This window comes from Tetrao urogallus (genome assembly GCF_951394365.1).
Source record: "Tetrao urogallus genome assembly, chromosome: 1".
Classification (NCBI taxonomy): Eukaryota; Metazoa; Chordata; class Aves; order Galliformes; family Phasianidae; genus Tetrao; species Tetrao urogallus.
Window position 1 is genome coordinate 153,075,171 of NC_136813.1, and position 7,169 is coordinate 153,082,339.

Genomic DNA, 7,169 nt, shown 5'->3' on the forward strand with positions numbered 1-7,169 from the left:
TTTATTGAATTATTTGATTCAAATGTTCTATTCTCAAATAATAAAAAGAACTTAGAAAATAAAGGTTCATTCTTTCTCTATTAGTTCCCTAAATATGAATCAAATGGAATTTATTCTAATTTCCTTTCATATTTTTATAACATCTCTTATATTAATAAAACACATTTTCCAAGAAGAATTTGAGCCACTACATGCTTCATAGTTTTAGCGTTACAGCTTATTCAGTTAAAATAATCACACATTAAAAATATGTTTAATATTGATTATAAATCTACTCTGAAATACCTATAAAATTATTAAAATTATGAAAAATATTATGTGTATCGTTATTACATAAATGTAAACTTTTTTTCAATGCTATCTGAGCATGTGTTCTGGTTATGCAGATATAGACATGTAGATAAATAACAGTAGGCAAAAAAAACTTGAGATAGGGTAAGAACTAAAGCAAATTAAATTAAACCTGGATAAATAAATCATTGAAAAATAGCCTTTATGTTGAAAAGATATCAACATAAAAATATAATTATGTCAAGTGTACCCTGAGGAAATCTTCAAAGATAACATTTTGAACTGAAAGTCTAAAGGCTTTGGATGTAATTTAAATGGAAAAGGAGAGAAGAAAACAGAAGAAACTAAACGGGAATTTAGGCTGTTTACAAGTCTATGAAAAACATTTTAATAGAAACCTGTCCTTTTTCTTTACTCATACTTTTAAGGAGAGATGTTTAAAACTATGGCAAAAAGGAAAGTTTTCATTAATCTGCTGATATTTTTGGGGAAATTGAGGACATATAGGATAATTTCTCCCCCTTACATGTAAATGTTGAATTATGTCTATCCTTATTTCTATTAAAATGAGCTGAAATAATTAACTGAGAAGCTGAAGCAAGGTTTTCATTGCTGGAAACAATTTTAGGATTAGAAATGCAAGTACCAATCAGAGGAGGAGGATTATAGTATCCAGTAAGAGTGTCAACGTTTGCATAAAGTACTGCATTCATTTGATTTATTGTTTTATTTCAGAGAAATCTCTTTCTTTCACAAGTGCAGGCAAGTTGATTAGTTAGCAGTGCCTGCCACTGAGACCAAGCAACCTAAAAGAATCACAGAGACTACGCGAGTCAAAATGTCACACGAACGTCATGCAGCTCAGTAGGAATAATTGTACATCTCCTTAAAATGTCAACTCTTGTATCTTCACAGCAAACTGTACACAATGGAAGTTCATCATTATTTGTAAATTTTATAGAGAAAATAAATGTCAGGTGCAAAAAGAGCCTGGAGCAACATTTCTATTCTCCTATATCACAGCTACTTTCTGCTGTTCTCAGCTGGTGAAATAGCTGTATTCCTGAAGTTGATTAAATAACTCAGAAACTGATGGGCAAAACAGGACCTCACTCTTCTGTACACCACATGATGAGAAGTGAGAAGGCATTTGGACACATCAGTTTTACCAGCTTACTTAAATATGGCCTAGGGCATTTGCACAAAATCAAAGACTGTCATTTCCATTTTTGCATGTTTTTGATGAAGAAGTGGTCCTGCCATCGTAAAGCTAAATGTATTCTTGTGCAAGTCCCCAGAAGCTAGTCCTACTGTTAAGAAATGAGTCTTGAAGTTCTGGCTTCACAAATCCATGGCTAAACATCCACTGGAACTGGCAGTGACAGGCTTTCACTCCAGAGATTAGACATAATAGGCTGTAGAGGAAGAGGCTTTGCCTCTTCCTAGCCATCTTGCCTCTCCTTCAGTTTTGGTGAATAATGCATTATTTAAAAAATAAAATAAAATCATAAGCTGTTAAACACAGAACAGGCAAATGAATGTGCAGTTCCATTTGTATTTAATCCTAAACATTTCATCCAAATTCTCTGGCCGGAGAGAATAATCACATGACTCAGTGCTGTTCTGATCCATATCAGTTATTTACATAGAGAATCACAACTTCCTGGTCAAACCTTCAGTAAAATTAAACTAAATTTAGAAGAGTTTTAATTGGAAAAGATATCAATAAAAAAAGCTGGTCAGATTACTGCTGTAGCATTGCAATAACAAGAAGATGGAAATAAAATTATACATATATACAATAGGGTGATTACAAAATTATCATAAATCCTGTGATAATTTCATCTGTTGAAGGAGAAACAGAAGGAAGGAAGGAAAAGGAAGGGAGGGAGACAGGAAGGAACCATTACTTCTTTCTCTGAATAAAATTAAGACTTCAGTGATTGTGTAGTACATCTGTAATGAGCCAACACATCCAGAACACTGAGAAGAGACATCTAACTCATTATAAAATAATCAGAGGGCACTGTATTTTACTGTCAGTCTTCCTATATATTTTTACTTACCCTGCAGCTCAAGGACAATTAATCCTGATGTGACAGATACAGCACATGTGCTGTGCAGATAATCTGGGAATGGAAAATGGCTACAAGTCAACAAAAAAAAAAAAGGCTCCTTGTCAACTTTTACATCTGTGTCCTAGCATTCAAAAAGCTAGCCAAGTGGCTAAACTCCTGATGGGCAAGGAAAGGAGAGTTCTTGGGTAACATTTCCAAGCAGAAAAAAGAGAATATATTTGAGAATACAAAGAAACAGTGTTGGCACTGGTTGCTAACACATCTTGGAAATATGATCATTTTCTAAATGTTATCCATTGAGATTCAAACATTTATATATAAAACCGTAATGCATGAAAATACCATGAAACTACTACAAATCACAGTCCAGCAAGCTAAAACAAACTTTCATCATTTTAATTTTAGTACACAAGGTTATAAACTGTGAGAACCAGGAACAGTTGCAGACATATATATTAACATATATGTGTGAATAAAACTGTAAACCACAAAAGGCTGCCCAATGAAATAACCTCTTCATTCAGCTGATCATGGCAGTTCCCCACGTTAATACTGTCTCAGTTCTTCCTGGGTGTTTTGATTTTTGGAATTGAAAGGTATTTTATAAACCTTATTTGGATTGTCTTTTCATCTCATAGGACAGTGCGATTCCCACAATTTCCATGATTTTCAGTGCTTCCTCTTATATTCCTCATTGGGGTTCCAGGATCAAAGTAATTCCTTCTGAAATAAAAGAATTAATAAGAGAAGTTGGCTTAACCTTTCCTTATATGACTAACATTAAGTATTTTGTTACCAAATAGAATGTACTTTAAGGTATCTCATATTAAGTAGGCCAAGGTAGAAATGTTAAAAATGCTTTATCAATGAAGCATATTCTTGAAAACACTTTTCCAAGAAAGGTTGTGATTTTCGTGTTTGCTTAAAGGCAGTAGTTGTCAAAATCTGGGGTCTTTTTCCAAATAAAGCTTTACTTCCTTTCAAAAGAATTACAACAGAACTGTAATCTATCTTATTTATTTAAATACTAGTAATTACAGGGTGTTTGTCTTGGAGCTTGAAAGAAAAGGCTTAATTTTGCCCATGATAATATTATGATAAAGTAAAAGAATTTGTGGCAGTTAGCCATGAAATGTCTCCACCTTATATATTTTTGCAAGCAGGAAAATTTTCTGATGGAGCAGGAGAGGAAAAAATGTGGCATCTGGAAGTGGTGCAACCATGCATTATAAGTGAAGAGTGAGCACCAATTTGGATCTCTCAATCTTTTTGCCTAGTGTTCTTTAAGTCTCTTTACTACGATCTTATTTTCACAGAACAGCTCTTTCAAATATATGAAGTTTTTTAAAAAAAGCAGTGTGCCTAGGCAGCCAAGAAGGCCAACAATACACTGGGCTACATCAAGCACAGAATTGCCAGCCACTTGAGGAAAGGGACTGCTGTACTCTGTACTGCACTGGTGTGGCCTCAAGTACTACGTGCAGTTAAGAGCAACAGATTACAAAGAGGACATCAAACTACTAGGCAGCATCTAAAGAAGGGCCTGAAAGATGGTGAAGAGTCTGGAAGAGAAGGGGTATGAGGAGCAATTGAGTAGCCAATGACTACTCAGGAAATGCCTAAGCAGATTAGGTTTTTTAAAAAATCACAAAATGTTCTTTCTTTGTAATCTCCGTATACTTTCAAATTTTTTCATTGTAATTACTTAAAATTGTGAAATCCACTGGAAGAATTGTAAAATGTTTGGAACTGGATGTACAATTGCCTTAAAAAAATTGAGGGTTGGATCTAAAAATATTACTTCCTTAAACGTATATAATTAGGACAGATAGACACAAACAAACAAACAAACAAAAGCCTTACAACTCATAATATACACTTTAATAATATAAACTTTAAAGGTTTTGTGCATTACGGTTTTGTGAATATATAGATAGTTAACATAGTATTTTCAGAGACAAGAATTGTTTGCCTTGATATTTATTTATTTTTTAGAGAAAATGAGTTTTCCTGAAGATTTGAAATTTTTATGAGAAGCTGAAATTTTGACACAATGTCTCCCATCGTTAATCCTTTGGAAACTAAGAGTCAAAAAATAACATTAATTATTAAATGTTATTTTTTTTCTGCCAGTAGGAATTAAAGAATATCTGATATTTTAAAAATATGAAAGTTCTTTTAATTTTTCATCAAGTGAGTAAATGAACTCCTTTGCTTTTGAAAATTTTTGAATCTTCCATCTAGTTTAATATTATACTTGCAACTCAGTCACTAGTAACCAAATGATACTATATACAGACATTCACAGCTGAGATGAATGACCTTCAGCAATGTTACATGAATTCATTTATCACCAGCCTCAGAGTAAAAAACTCATAAGTCTTTATACTTTTTTAAAAAATAAAGCATGATACAGAGGTACACTTAAATTCATCATTGTCTGTAGTCATATCTTTTGGCGTACAACTGAGCATAATCCATTTAACTGCCTAAGAACAACACGATCAGGAGATGTTGGCATTTCATTGTCCTGGAGGCCTTTCTGCTGACTTGGACTGCAGTTTCTTTTTCCATAAATAATATTGTATTTCCTCATGTGAGAGATTCTTAAATAACTGAAACTTTGTTTTGAGAAGGATGTTTATGACTGATGTAGTCATCTGGAACACTTAGCATCCATGAAGCTCCAAAGATCAAAATAATCTGCCAGCAATAAACAACTGAATATCAGTTATACTAACCTACCTGGCTCCTCTTTTTCCTCTTTTTTTTTCCTTTTTTTTTTTTTTTTTTTTTTTTGCACCTCGAGATTAGGAGAGTTGAAGCATATAAATCTCCAGAAATACTCTTGTGACTTTTAGAAATATCAACAGAATGTTTGCTAGGCAGCATGTTATTGTGTTATATCACCTGAGAACTCTGATGTTTTCTCATTAGTCTTGCTAGAGCAACTAAATTAAAAACATAACTTCACCACCACATCTAGAGCATTGTTTGCTGTTCTTCTTCTAAGCACTGATGGCAATACAGCAGCATTTTAAACACAAGGCAGTATAGAATGCTGAACCAACTCACCTGACAGAGGTGGTGAAAGCTTTTTCTAGCATAAGCAAGGACGCCAGGAAGAAGCAGCAATAAGTTGCCAGGTAAGCATGAAAAATGACACTGCCTCTTGGAGGAAACGTACAAATGTATAAAAAGTATAAATTTAAACTGTTTTGCACCACGTTTTAACTGTTACCAGCAGTATTCTCAAAAGGAGAATACTGACTCTTCATAGCACAATAAATACTTGTTGCACAGAAAATACATGAAGACATGAAAATAAGTAAGAAAGAAATGAGTGTTATGAATATTTTGAAGGAGAAAGAAGCCACTTTATATTACAAATAATCGGTTTTCTCCAAATAAACACAGTATTTCTGTTTGCTGTATAGATTGAACTGCAAGATTACTATGCTACATTACATCCCTTTATTTAAACTAAACAAACAACCGAAAAAAAAAACCCACCAGTGTTGCCAGTTCCCAGTAGTATTCTTTCTTACATAATTTCATCCGTTTTACCAAGTTTTCTTCAATTCTCAAACATTTCTAGCACTTACCGCTCAGTACTGTTCTACTTCTCCATTGTGACTAATGATACAATTCTATCTGCTAAAATCAATATCTTTCTCATCCCTTCTTCTGGCAAATGACCAAGCCACAGTTGTTGATTATCCAAAATCTTTGTTCCAAGATCTTATATATTTTTGAATTACAGAATTGTAGGGGTTTGAAGGGATATCTGAAGATAACCTAGTCCAATCCCTGGGCTCAAGCAGATTCCCTGCAGTAGGTTACACAGGAAAGCATCCAGGCAGGCTTTAAATACCTCCAGAAAAGGAGACTTCAACATCTCTCTGAGCATCTTGTTCTAGTAGTCTGTCATCCTCAAAGTAAAGAAAGTTTTCATCATGTTTATATAGATCTTCCTGTGTTTCAGGTTGCGCATGTTGCCCATTGTCCTGTTGCTGGGTAGCACCAAAAAGAGTCTGACCCCATCCGCTTGATTCCTACACTTTCAATATTGACAAGCAGTGGTAAGATCCCCTCTCAGTCTTCTGTTCTCCAGGGTGAACAGTTCCATGTCTCTCAGCCTCTCTTCATTCAAGAGATGCTCCAGGCATCTAATCACACCTTTAGACCTCCACTGGACTCTCTCTACAAGTTCCCTATCTTTCTTGAACTGAAAAACCCTGAACTGGACATAGTATTCCAGATATGGCTTATCAAGGCAGAGCGGAGACAAAAGGTAACCTCCCTTGACCTGCTGACCACGTTTTTTTTAATGTACCCCAGAATACCCTTGGTCTTCTTGGCCACAAAGACATACTGCTGGCTCTCTCTTATTCTCTAGATGATTATTTATTTTACATTAATAGGGTAAAAAACATAAAATGTCCACTTCGTTATTCAGACTGTCACTTTAATCGAAGTGAAATCTGTATGAATAAGGATACAGAAATCTTTGCTTTATTAAACCTGGTAACTGAACTAAACATATCATCAGTAACATATTTAGATCCAATCCAAATAAAAAGTGTTTATTCCTACCCAAAAATTAAAAACCAAACAAGTGACTTTTTATATCAAGTAGAAATATTTTTTTCCTTTTGTACCAAAATAAAATACATCAATTGCATTCTCAAGTTTTTAATGAAAAAAGCTATGGACACAAAATGCTAAAGGCAACTTCATAAAATTCTGATGTAAACATGCATCAGAAAAGTTGAGGCAGTTCCTGCCCCTTTCAGATAT